The sequence below is a fragment of the Hyperoodon ampullatus genome (genome assembly GCF_949752795.1).
Source record: "Hyperoodon ampullatus genome assembly, chromosome: 10".
NCBI lineage: Eukaryota > Metazoa > Chordata > Mammalia > Artiodactyla > Ziphiidae > Hyperoodon > Hyperoodon ampullatus.
This window is the reverse complement of record NC_136923.1, coordinates 3,678,531-3,691,697: the sequence shown is the minus strand read 5'-3', so window position 1 is coordinate 3,691,697 and position 13,167 is coordinate 3,678,531.

The window sequence follows — 13,167 nt, the reverse complement described above, 5'->3', positions numbered from 1 at the left end:
GTGCAGGAAGAGGCTGTGAGTTCGGACTGTGGGCCAGGTTCTGAGTACAATTACATGGCTCGCTCTCCGAGGGCTTTGTGATGGTACTGAAACAGTGTGGGCAGGTAAGCTGTATAATACTCCCATCTCTGTTTATCTCTGGAAAATTCATTAGATACATAAAATTCATTGACAGCTGTGCTAAAAATATATAAGCTGTTAATAAAACAAGTTTTAAGTGGCTTCCTAAAAGGTCCAACAACCAAGCCAGTTTCCAGGAAGCCCATGCTCAACGGCCACTAGAGAAAGCCTTGAGTACAGTTCTGGCGCCATCTCGTGTCAGTATTGAGCTCAGCACTTCTAAACAAGAAAAAACAAACAAACAAACAAACAACCCAGAGCAAAGGAATATAGAGAAGCGTTCCTGAAAATTTGCGGAGGGAAAGGAGGTGCCACGGGAGAGGTAGGCTGGGGGAGCCCTGAGGGAGGCCTTTATCTCATAGCACTGAAGGGCTCTTAGCACCTAAGTGACATGATCAGATGTGTGTTTTAGAACAATTCAGGTGTAGGAATACAGGCTGGGACTGCAAGAAGGGATCAGATGCCTACGGAGACAGTGTATCCAAGACTATGCTTCTGCCTGAATTTGGGGGCCAGACCACAGGAATAGTTGCCTCCTACCAGGATACAAGCAGGGATTACTGACTTGTTTGTTCGCGTCTGTGTCCTCACGGCTTAGAACAGTGCCTGGTACATAAGTGTTTTTATTAAAAATCAAAAGGGGTGGTATTTTACTATATAAAAGACCACAGGATAATACTGTCAAAATCCTGATCCCCTACCCCAACCATCCCCAAAGCTCCGTTCTGAAAATTCCGAAGTTAGCTCCGGACTGCACACCAGCCTGAGAGGCAGGGGGGTCTCCCCACCTTGCAGGCGAAAACTGAGGCTCGGGGCGGCTGCCCACACCTGGGACTCTTTTACCGCCCAGACCCCAGGGAGCGCCTCCTGCTTCATGTCAAAACGCCGGCTTTGGGCGCAGCCCAGGCTCAGCTGGTGTCGGCTGTGTCCCACTCCCTGCTCCGGACCGGGTACAGTACCCGCCGCACGACGAGGCGAGGACACGCTCTCCGAACAACGTGACGGAGAATTTCTGCCCCAGAGAAGCAGTCTTCTAAGCGACATCCCCAGAACCCTTCCCAGGTTAACTGGACCCGAGGGACCCCACCGAGAGAGGTGACAGCCAGTCCCACCAGAAAATGGGAAAGGTCTACACCATCCCGTGAGTCGGAGAGAGGCTGGGCCCCCAGCGGCTTCCGCCCCCATCCACGGCCTCAGCTGTGCAAACGGGGAAACTGAGGCCTCCACAGGAAAAGACTCCTCTGACGTTACCTCGCAGGCGTGGCAAACGAAATGTCCTGCTTTCCTGTTTAGCCTGAAAAGACGGGGTCTAAATGCGAAGGACCACAGGACTTCCAGAGCAGCCTCACCTCTACCAACTCCCGCCGCCTCCGCTAGGCGGGACCCTTTCAGCCTCCTGGTGGTCACCAGCTCTGCTCCGCGGGACGAGCTCGGCCCCGCTCGGCCCCGCTCGGCCCCGCTCGGCCCCGCTCGCCTCCGCTCGGCTCCACTCGGCCCCGCTCGGCTCTGCCCGACAGTCTCTGTCCACGGGCTCGGTCCCGCTCGGCACCACTCGGCCCCCGCTCGCCTCCTCCCGACAGGCTCCGTCCACGTGCTCGGCCCAACTCGGCCCACGTGCTCGGCCCACGTGCTCTGCTGCTCTCCAACCATAGGACAAATTCGATTTGCACGCTTGCCGCGCTGGGCCTTACGGTCGTGGCTGGGTCCGGCTCGGTTCTCTTCGGCCCCCCTCGGGTTGTGTCCCGCACAGCCGCCTCCACCCGCAGCCTTGCCCCCTTCTCCAGTCACCTGAGAAGCCCCCCGGCACCTTCCCACCAGTCACCGACCCGGCCGCTCCGGGGGAGCCTATCGCACAGGACCCGCAGGGTTCCCCCGGCTTTACATCGTCGCTGAGGCCGCGTGGGCTGAGGGGTGGCCCTGGGTTCTGGACCATCGCAGACCCGACCCACATCGCAACTGGATGACCCTGGGGCCTCTGAATCTCCGTCTCTCCTTATGCAAAATGAAGCTGCTGATAACCCCGCTCCCCCGGGGCTCGTGGCGGGGCTCGTGATGGAGCTGGGGAGCAGTGAGTACGTGTTGCGCGCTGTCGGTGTGCCAGGCCGAGGGTGGACGCAGGAGAGAGCCTGGGACAAGAGAGCGAGAGGCCTGGCCCTGAACGCAGAAAGGCGCACAGAGACCTGGCCCTCTAAGCCTGTCCGTAGCTGTGTGGCTTCGAGCACGTTGCTCAGACGCACTGAGCCCAGTTTCCTCTCAGTAAAGGCCTAACTCCTGGGCAAGCAAGAACTATCTGTGTGCGCTCTGCCTCCAGCCCCAGACATCACAGAATGAGGCTGCACAGGTGTCAGTCCCATTCGTCGTCCTTCAGAAGGTTGGGTTGAGGGAAGGACAGCCTCTTACAATGACTTCACTGTGACTGAGGTTCACCCACAAACCTGAATAGCCTGGAACTCAATGTTGGGGAGACAGGACAACAGTTGGGTACTTGAATTGCAAGCTGCAGAAACTGACCTTAGGAATTTAAATGAAAACAATTGTTGAAAGGATAGTCGAGATAAGGAATTAAGGGAGGCCTGAAAACAAGCGTCAACAAGGCAGCAGCTGGGCTGCCCCAGGTGGTCTCAGTACCCAAAACCTCTCAACAGTCACCCCTGGACACTGGGTTGCCACTGCTCAGACTATGTGTCCAGAGAGAGGATCTGATTAATGTGGTGTCAGGAAATTCTTCACACTGGAGTAGCTTTTGAAGGATACTAGAAATTTGCCAAAGGGAGGGGGAAGGCCTTCCAGGTAGGAGAAGCAGGTCCAGGGCATGTCCATGAGAGGGCAGGGATCTTGGGGCCATCGCAGAATTCTGCTTGCCACACTATGCCAGATGCTTTCCTGGCCCTCTTGTTCAGTGCTCACAAAACCCTACAAAAGTAGGTGCTATTAATTTTGGGGAAAATGATTTTATTTTCTCTATAAAATTGCTAACTGCTTTCCAGCTTTACAGCAAAATGCTGCAAAAACGAGGGGTGGAGAATCACTGCGAATATTAGTACCCCAAATATCCAGTATTAATATTAGCAGCGTCATTCCAGATATCTTTCTAGGCATGTATATGACAGGAGGCAAGGAGGAGAGAAGAAAGGAGGAAGGTTGTGTGGAAGGGAGGGAGGGAAAGTAAAAGGAAGCAAGGAAAAGAAAGAATTCTATAAAGTGGGATCACACTCTATTTGCTAAATTTTAAAATACATGGAGCTTATTTATACTTGAATTTAACAAAATAAAAAGAATTTAAATGAACTGAAAGCAGTTGCTAATCTTACTTATTGTTTGTTACCATGACATGTTATTTCCTACAAGACTCCCCCAAGATTATGAAGAACATTGAGAGGTTGGGGGTCATTTATTTTCTTAAATTACATGTTTCGCTCTTGGCTCAATTTTTCCCTACTGTGGAGGATGAGAAAAGTAAGTCTCTCACATTCTCTTCCGTGCCCACGCCCGACATTCTGCCGTTGGGCTATTGTTTTCATAATGCCAAGGTCTTCAATATCTACATTTACTCTGCCGCCTCCCTTCCCTGGGATGTTTAGTCCTATAGTTCTGGGTTTATTTGGAAGCATTACTCACCTCTATCCCTGTTACCTTGGCTTTTCCCTCTCCGAGTTCCGTGTTTAGATTTATCTCTTGGTGGCCATAGCCTCAACTGACAAATGTGAACATCGCGATTTGTTCAAAGATACTTTGCCCACGGCAGATCAGTGCAGGAGTCAGTCCAGTGCAGGATTCAGGAGTCTGAGCTAGATTTTCCTGACTCCAGAGACTGCTCAGGAGATGGGAGCTTTTGGTATGAGGCTGGCCTCTGGGGAATGAGACAGTCACTCTCTCTTCCTGAACCTTCTGGGAGGCCAGAGGAGTCTGGACAGGACACAGGGCTAACTCTGCCCAAGGGGTCAGATTTGGGGCAGGGCCCCAGGGGTTTGAGGAGGGAATTAGTGACATCGGCTGCTGATCTTCTTGTCCTACGTTTACCTGGAGGCTGAGGACTGTGGGCAGAAAGTAGGACAATGAGGAAGTTCAATGCATCTGTTTTCCTTCTACTAGAAACAAAAATTCCCAACCAGGGGTCTAAACAATGACAAGTTTCTTTCACTTGGGGGAAAAAAAAATAAAGCCCAGAGGTGGGCAGTCTGGGCTACTGTGGCAGCTCAGCCATGTCCCCAGATCCTTCTTGTTTTCCATTCTGGCCTCCTTCTCAAGATGGCGGCCAAAGGTTGGGGAGGAAGGGGGAACCCCAGGGACTAGGAGCCCGGAGACTTGAGTCTCATTGGCCAGAGCAGAGGCCTGCAGAGGATGCTGGGAAATGTAGGTTTTTAGGTCAAAAGACAGAAGCCTTATCTTCATGATAACTGATATTTCATCATCACTTTTGTGTGTGTGTGTGTGGTATGGGCCTCTCACTGTTGTGGCCTCTCCCGCTGTGGAGCACAGGCTCCGGACACACAGGCTCAGCGGCCATGGCTCACGGGTCCAGCCGCTCCGCGGCATGTGGGATCTTCCCGGAACGGGGCACGAACCCGTGTCTGCTGCATCGGCAGGCGGACTCCCAACCACTGCGCCACCAGGGAAGCCCTCATCATCACTTTTTAATATACAGTAATGACAACAGCTGCATTTATTCACTCATAGATGTTTGTTTGAAGTGCCAGCCGTGGGTCAGGCACAGAGCCAGCTGTTGGGTATATAGTGGTGACTAGACAAGGGTCTGTCCACACACGGGTCACTTGGGGGCTGTGTGCTGAGCACCTGATAGTGATTCCTCCCTTTAATTCTCCCAATAGCAATGGGAAGTAAGCACTATTTTCCCCATCTTATGGACAAGTAAACGGAGTCTCTGAGAAGCTAACGGTCTATTCAAGGCTCCGTAATTATATAACAGAGTCAGAATTCAAACCCATGTTGGTTTACTTTAAAACGTCGGCTCTTTACAATTTTTCCATTCCTTGCTGTGTGCAGTGCCTGGGACCTGCCCCTCAGGAATGCCGACTTAATTGGTTGGAGGGGTAGAGCCTGCGCATCAGTGTACTTGTATTACCTCACTTAGCCCTCACAGCAACTGGAGATGGTATTTTTCTCTCTGTTTAAAATTGGGGAAACTAAGATCCAGAGAGGTAGACTCACTTGCCCAAAGTCACACAGCAAGTTCACGGTGGAACTGGGATGTGTGTCCACATCTCTTTACCTTCTCCAAAGAGCTGTCCTTGGCTCCAGAAGAAGATTGCTTTCATAAAGTTGGGGGGTACACTGGCCAACCCCTCTGCCCCAGCCAGCCCAGAAACCTCCCTGGGAATGTGTGTGCCCGAAGGGCAGGGCACCACGTGGCAGCCGGGTGATAAAGGGCCGGGCCAGGCCAGGATGTGCAGCGGAAGCCCAGCCCGCTGAAGGCAGAGGTGTGGCTGGGCCCAGGTCGGGCCGGACGTGGGGATGCACTTTTTCCCCAGCACAACAAGCTGTGGGTTTCCTCCTCCCTAGCTGAGCCCTGCCTGATATGTCAGGCCCAGAATGGGTCCCTAGTGAGGGAGTGGAGGGCTGGCAGGCGGGCAGGGGCCCAGGGCCAGTCCCCGGAGGAAGTCACGTGGTGGGGGTCACAGGCCTGACCCAGGAACGGTGGAGGGAGGGAGATATTTCAGGCCTGAGAGGAAGGGCCCAGCCCACGAGATGAATCACCAGGGACAGATTATCCTGAGGAAGACCTTGGGGGTGGAATTGTGATAAGCACCCTCCTCCCAAGGTGACCAGAGCCCACGTCAGCCGCCAGTGATCAGTGAGGCCACGTGTGGCTCGAGCACTCAGCTGTGTCTAAGAATAGTTCCAGGTGCTTTCCAGGAGAGGCTTCTCGGTGACCTTACACCATGAGGATGAACACCTCCACGTTTGAGGTGAGGAAAAAAAAAAACCAACAGAGACTTGGGGATAAGTCACTCGTTCAAGGTCACATGGGCAGAGATGGGATCTGAAGTGGGAGTCTGCCTATCTGTTGCCGCCAACTCCTCCCAAAGCAGGGAGCTCCTGCCCTCCCGTTCCCGCCGCTCCCGGCCTGGATGTGAAGTCTCACAAATAAAACCACAAGCTCTAGACTCCTCATGGCAAACCAGGCCTCGAGTCTTATGCTTGCTTCTAGAAGAGGCACTAGACTTGTCCAAACCCCTTGACGTCCACATGGGAAGGGTAGAGTCCAGAGGGGGCAAAGGGGATTCTGATGCCACTGAACTCCAAGCTCCCCATTCTCCCACCCACACTATAGTTAGTGTAAAATGGCCAAGTTCAGTGGAAAATCCCATGTGATGACCCACCTACGGGCTCACAAACCATGACGGTCCTTGGAAACCAACAGGGACAGTGTTTCTCGAATTTGAGAAAGCTGTCTGTGTGCTCCTCCCCAAATGGTGGTTTGACCAATTTTTATTACAGGCATACCTCGTATTATTATGCTTTGCAGATATTGTTTTTGTTTTGTTTTTACAAATTGAAGGTCTGTGGCAACCATGCGTTGAGTAAATCTGTCAGCGCCAGTTTTCCAACTACATTTGCTCACTTTGTGTCTCTGTGCTACATTTTGGTAATTCTCGAAATATTTCAACTTTATTATTATATTTGTTAAGGTAATCTCAGGTGCGTGATCATCGGTGTTATGGTTGCAAAAAGCTCATGACTCACTGAAGTCTCGGTTGATGGTTAGCATTTTTCAGCAGTAAAGTATTTTTAAATTAAGGTGTGTACTTTTTTTAGACATAATGCTATTGTACACTTAACAGACTATAGTATAGTGTAAACGTAGCTTTTATATGCACTGGGAAAGCAAAAAATTCTTGTGACTCGCTTTATTGCGATATTTGCCTTACTGTCTGGATTTTCAGTGGTCTGGAACCGAACCCACAATAACTCAGAAGTCTGCCCGTATTCCATTGTTTAATATACACTATCATAAAACTAAGTATAGGCTCTTCTAAAATCAGCAAGTTCCAGATTAAATATAGACAACTACAATCAACACAGAGACAAACTCAAGCAGGGAACTCAGCAGACGGTGGCCCTCAGTCAGAAAGCTGTCATCCCGATCGTCCAAGATACGTGGATGTTAGATTCACATTGAATTGAAACGACAATTTTAAAATTCTCACGCTTGGAGCCTTGAGCCTGTCTCTGGAAAGCGAAGGGCCTGCAGAAGTCCCTTTTGGGGAGATGCAGACTTGGGGTAGCCACAGCTGGCCCCATGTCTGAGCTGGGAAAAGTCAAGGCCCAGAGAAGGTGGGGACCCACTCTTCCCTTCCCTGATCCCTCTGACCCCCATCAGCTGCTTTCCAGTTGGTTTGACGAAGAACCGTGGACCCGCCACTGCTGTCCTCGAATGCCAGGGGCTCACCTGAAGTGAAGTAAGCTGCGCTCCCTGAGAGAGGTCTGAGCACAGTGGCCGCCACTCAGTAGGGATGGCACTGAGGGAGGATGGGCGCCGCGTTAGGACTGGGTGCAGCAGGGCTCCCGAAGGCCCAGCTCCCCAGACGTGGCCGGCACCTGGGGAGCTGGTTATAACCAGAGAGGTGACAACCTCCGCCAGGAGGGGGACCTGGGCATCTTTTTATTTTTGTAACTAAGTTATTTTGATGCCACGGAAGTTTGAGAAATACTGACTTAGATGACCTTTAAGATTCCTGAAGGTCCTTAAGGGCTGGATTCCAATATGCATGTTACCACCGAAATCATCATCATCTTCTTCACCTGCATTGTTACCATCATTATCGTCATCAAGTAGCTATCATATGTCGCACGCATGGTATATAACACACTCTGCTAAATGCTTCACACATACGACTGCAGGTAATTCATGAGGTAGCCTTATTATCGTCATCCCAGTTTACGGAGGAGGAAGCTGAGGCTGAGGGAGGTTAATCACTGTCCTGAGGTCACACAGCAAGTGGCTGAGCCAGGACTCAAGGCTGGGCCTGCTGCCCCAATGCCCTCAGCAGTGTTTCACATCTGACCCTGCCTCAAGCTGGCCATGTGTCTTCGGAGCCTCCTGTAGCGGCTTCAGTATTCAGTCTCCTCAAATATGGGATGGACCGTCTCTTGCATCCTTTGTGCTCCACGATCTCTGTCCCAAATCTGCAAACAGGCCTTTTGGGTTTTCTGCCTAGGTGGGCAGTCAACAGGACTTTGGCAGCAGGAGTGAGGCGCTGCTTTTCCACGTTCCAACTCCTCCAGAAGAGGATGCTTCTGCCCTATCGTCCTGGCCCCCTGTGCTCAGCACTGAATCACTCACCGGAGAGTGGGAGGGCTGGGATGTGGATGAAAATGGCGTGGAGGCCCCCATTCCTGGTAGGGGTGGGGAGATGGGGAGGGGGAGACAGAAAGGGAATTGACAGTTAACTATTAAGCACTGACTGTGTGCCGGGCACTCAGCTAGGTGCTGGGCAAGGGACTTAGCCACTCAGCAGCTCAATGTTCTCTCCTGGAAAATGAGGGTGTTATAAGGAGTAAATGCGATCCTCTCAATTACTGATTTTCCAGTGATCATCCAGTGAGGTCTGACCACGTGCCAGCCATCGTTCTGGGAAATGCAGCAGTGAAGTGACAGATATGCCTACCTCACAGGGCCAGTAGTGCAGGGGAAAACAGACAAAAATAAGTCAACAAATAAACATACCATGTAAAGTTGGGGGTGGTGACAATGAATGCTAGGAAGAGAAATAAAGCCAGGGTAAGAGGTGTCTAGAAAGTGCCATGAGGGGCAGGATGGATGCTCGGGGACTAGTTGGATGGAGTGACCACTGATAAAACTATCTGGGAGAAGAGTGTTTCCAGGGGGCAAAGACACAGAAAGGGTCCACTGGCGGAGGCCTGGCATGTAGCAGGGGCTCAGGAAACGGCGCTGGCCTAGCTCTGAGGGAGGGGCGGCTCCTTATCGTATCAGATGGCCCATCTCTGTTGCGGCCGCTCCCAGCTGTGGGAGTGTGGCCTGCAGGCCCCCTTCTCGTCGCATGTGCTCCCATCCTGGAAGAGAGGACCTGGGGGGGAATCCACAGCCCTGAGACAGGAGAAGAGGGAGGAAGAGCTTCCATGGGAGGGGCTGCCCCACACCCACCGGTCTGACCCACAGCGGGGGCTCCCCCAGCAGAGACTGCTGTGTCAGTCCCAAGGGGGCCAGGTGCCTGGCAGCCACAAACCAACGGAGGCTCGCTTGCTCGGAAAACCCACACGGGACTGTCACTGCCCTCCCTGCTCACGTACAGGTGACATGGACGAGGAAGAAACAAGGGGCCCAGAACGGAAGGCAGGGCCCCTGCAGCAGCCAGCGCTGTGAAGGAGCCGGACGGGCAAAGGGATAGAAGGAGGCTGGCGAGGAGGCCACTTGAGGTTGAGTGGCCTGGGCAGGTGGCTCTGAGGAGGTGACATGTAGCGACTCCCTTGAAGCCATGCAGAGTAGTGACAAAGGAGAGTGTCACTCTCTTGGCTCCCACACGGGAGCTCCGCCCCACACCCCACGGCCCTGTGCTCCTTCACACTGAAAAGGCCCGCACTTTCACGACAGGCTGCCCCAGGCAGCAGGTCGCTGGGGGCCTGGCTCTCAGGAACCTCCATGCACTGCCCCCTGTTCCCAGCTGCTCCAAATACAGCAGCCATGCAAGCCTCCCCTCTGATTTGGGTTGCTGACATTTTCCTATAAGCCCAAATGAAGGCAGAGACTGCCTTAAACACGATGTCCTTTCCTGATCGGTGGTGTCACCAAGGGGTGGCTGTGACCTCCCTATTAATTGAATGTCCCAAATGCATCCACGGCCCTCACCGTGCTCCAGGCAGCCTTCTAAGCACTTTACCTTAGCATCTGAAACCTCACAGCCACCCTCGGAGGTAGAATCCGTTACCACCCCCAGTTTACAGACGAGGCAAGGAGACATGTAAGGAGCTCTCCCAAGGTCACAGAGATAAACGTGGACCCAGCTTAGAGCCCACACTTAGAGCAGGGTCTGGCAAGCAGCCGACCCAGTGTGTTAATACCGGCTAATGCCAGCCTTGGGATCCAAGCAGCCGCTCTCTGCGTCCAGCAGGGGGCACCAAAGCCCCCAGCCCCAAGCCCTGCCCCAGGCCCGCTAGGGGTGGCTGAAAGGGAAAGCCGCCGAAGAGAGGATCTTTGAACGCCAGGGAGCTGAGTGTGTTCCCTTCTCAGTCCCTGCAAGCCCCTTGCGCCTCCTCTGCTTCCCTCAGGGGCTCCCAACCGGTTCCCGAAGCTCCGGCTCCCAGCTTGCTCTTTACACCACGCTCAGCCCCTGTGGCTCCCGCACAGCACCCCACCCCCGCCTTGGCTTGACGACTGCCCGCTTCTAGCTGTGGAGACCCCGGCACCCTCCCTCCTGCGTGCCCGGCACACACGTCCACCTGTCGCTTCTGTGACCCACAGACACACCCAACTCGGCACCTCCAAAACCAAGTCCATGGGCCTCAGACCAGCTTCCCCTGGGTTGTCCTCATCAGCCACACTGATCCTGTCCTGGGGCTTCCTCACTGTCTACCCTGCCTTCAGACCACCTCCGGTCCCCCCACTTCTCCCCTTGACTCTTGTCCGGGCCGGGCATTTTCTCCCTGGATAACGGTTAAGACCTTCTGCCTCACTTCTGCCCCCTTCTACTGGTCCCATAACAGCTGCCATGAGCCTTCTGAAACACAAATCAGGTGCTGTCACCCGCCTGCGTCCCTTTCTGAGAAGGCCCAAACTTATGAATACGCTCTGAATGTATCCCCAGACCCTCTCTTGGGCCTCATCTCTGCAACCCTCCCCCACTCCGTTCCTCCATTCTCTAGGCCTGCTTCCCCTGGCTCCAAAAACTCTACCTGGTTCACACCAACACATTTCTTCCGGATCCCCGTTTAGGTATACCTCCTCCAGGAAGCCTTCCCTGACCCCCCATGCTGGATTTGGAGCCCCCTTCTCTGTGTTCCCACAGTTCTCTGTGTGTCCCCCATCTTGAGGCCCGATACCATTTCTATTGCAATGGCCCAAGTCTCTCTTCTCCAGGAGATGGGCAGCATAATTGAGGGGCTAAGAGCAGACGCTAAAGCTAAAAACTCTCCAGGTTCAAATCCCAGCTGTGCCATGTACTGGCTATGGGAGTTTGGGAGTATATTCAATCCCTCCACGATTCATTTTTCCCATACTGTAAAATGATGATAATTCTGACAATCACTGTATTAGCTAGAAGACTAACGCCTATCTCATAGTATTGTTAGAGGACTAAATGAGTTAATACACTGACGCTCTTAATGACAGCAGCTGGCACGTAGCACTTGCTACCTATGTAACTGATCATTAAATTGGTCCTCAAACTAGTTGCTTCTGGAGGGCGGACCCTGAATTTATTTGATCCACTGTTATGTCTCCAGCACCTGCTCCAACGTCCTGGTCGTGAACATCCCCTAACATTTGTGACATGAGCACATCTTTGGCCTAAGAATGACAACGCATGTAGAAAAGAAAGAGCACATGTGAGTGACGTTCTGGAGGCAGACTGCTCAGGGCTGGGAGAAAGACAGGAGGCAGGAGATGGCCAGGACAGACCTGTGACTTTTTCTCCAAATCCTGGTGGCTCCATCCCCGCCCCAGTCACTCACTGCCGCCTCTCTCCACGCAGGCACCCCAGCCAGCATGGGGGACACTGCTGCTTCCTCGCTTCTCTCTCTCTCCCTCTGCCCCTCCCCACTGACTCCTTCCAAGTCCCATCAGAGCTGCTCGTGTGCCAGCCTCCTCCCTCCTGTCTGCACCCCATGTCCACCCTAGTTGTTCCAGTTACAATTGCTATGCAACAAGGGACCCCAAGACACAGTGGCATAAAATAACCATTTCATTATACTCCCAGGTTATGGGGCTCGGAGCTTGGGCAGGGCACACTGGGATGACCACAGAAGCCACTGTCCGCATTGCCTCTGCCGGGAAGATGGGAAGACACGATGGCTGGTGGCTGGGCTCTCCTAGAGGCTCCTTCACCCACACGTCTGGCGCCTGGGCTGGGGTAATTCCAAGGCGAACCTCAACGTGGAGGGGGGACTGGAACGCCCCCACGGCCTCTGCATGTGCCTGGGCTTCCTCACAACATGGCAGCCTACAGATTCTTCCCCTGGTGGCTCAGGGCTGCAGAGCAGTGTTCCAGGCAACAAGACAGAAGGGGCCTTGTGGTGTCACTCTGTCACCTTACTGGGCCAAGCCCTCACTGGCCCGCCCAGACTCAAGCAGGGAGACACGGAGGACCCACCTCTCACTGAGAGGCCACACAAAGTGAAGCCGCCCACGTCTGGTACCTGGACCACAGGGTAGCCTCCTCCCTGCTCTGTCCCACTTTGCCCAGCCCTCTCCATGCCCCCCGTGGACTCTCCACAGGGCAGCCTTTGAACACACAAGTCACATGAGTCCCCTTTCTTTGATCTCTCCAACGTCTTCCCACCAAACTCTGTGCTGAAAGCTGAGCTCCGCACGTGCCCACACAGCTCCGGGGGATCCGCATGCCCCCATCTCCTCCCTGGGGCCCGCTGCGCTTCCTTCTCTTTCTGGAGCAGCCCCTGGCCCTCCTGGGGCCCCGCCCACCTCTGAGCCTTTGCACTGCCTCCTCGTCGTGTGCTGCTGGGCCCGTGGCTCCCGTGTCCTTCAGGCCACCTCCTCACATCTAAAATCAACCCTCCAGCCCCAGCAGTGCCTCTCCCATCACTCTGCTTTATTGTCTGCACTTGCGCCTGTGATGTCTCAAATGATACATTTGTTTACTTCTGGTCTGCCTCTTCCACCAGCTCCGAGAGCAGGACGTTGTCCTTGTCCCTCATTATATCCACGGTGCCCACCCTGGTGCCTGGCACAGAGATCTGTGGAATGGGAATGAAGGCAAGAATAGTGGTTTTCAGGGAACGTGTATGATTTTCTTTTTTTTTTTTTTCCGGCTGTGCCATGCGGTTGTAGGATCTTAGTTCCCCAGACTGCGAGATTTTGGTTCCCCCAACCAGGGATCGAACCCGAGCCTCCAG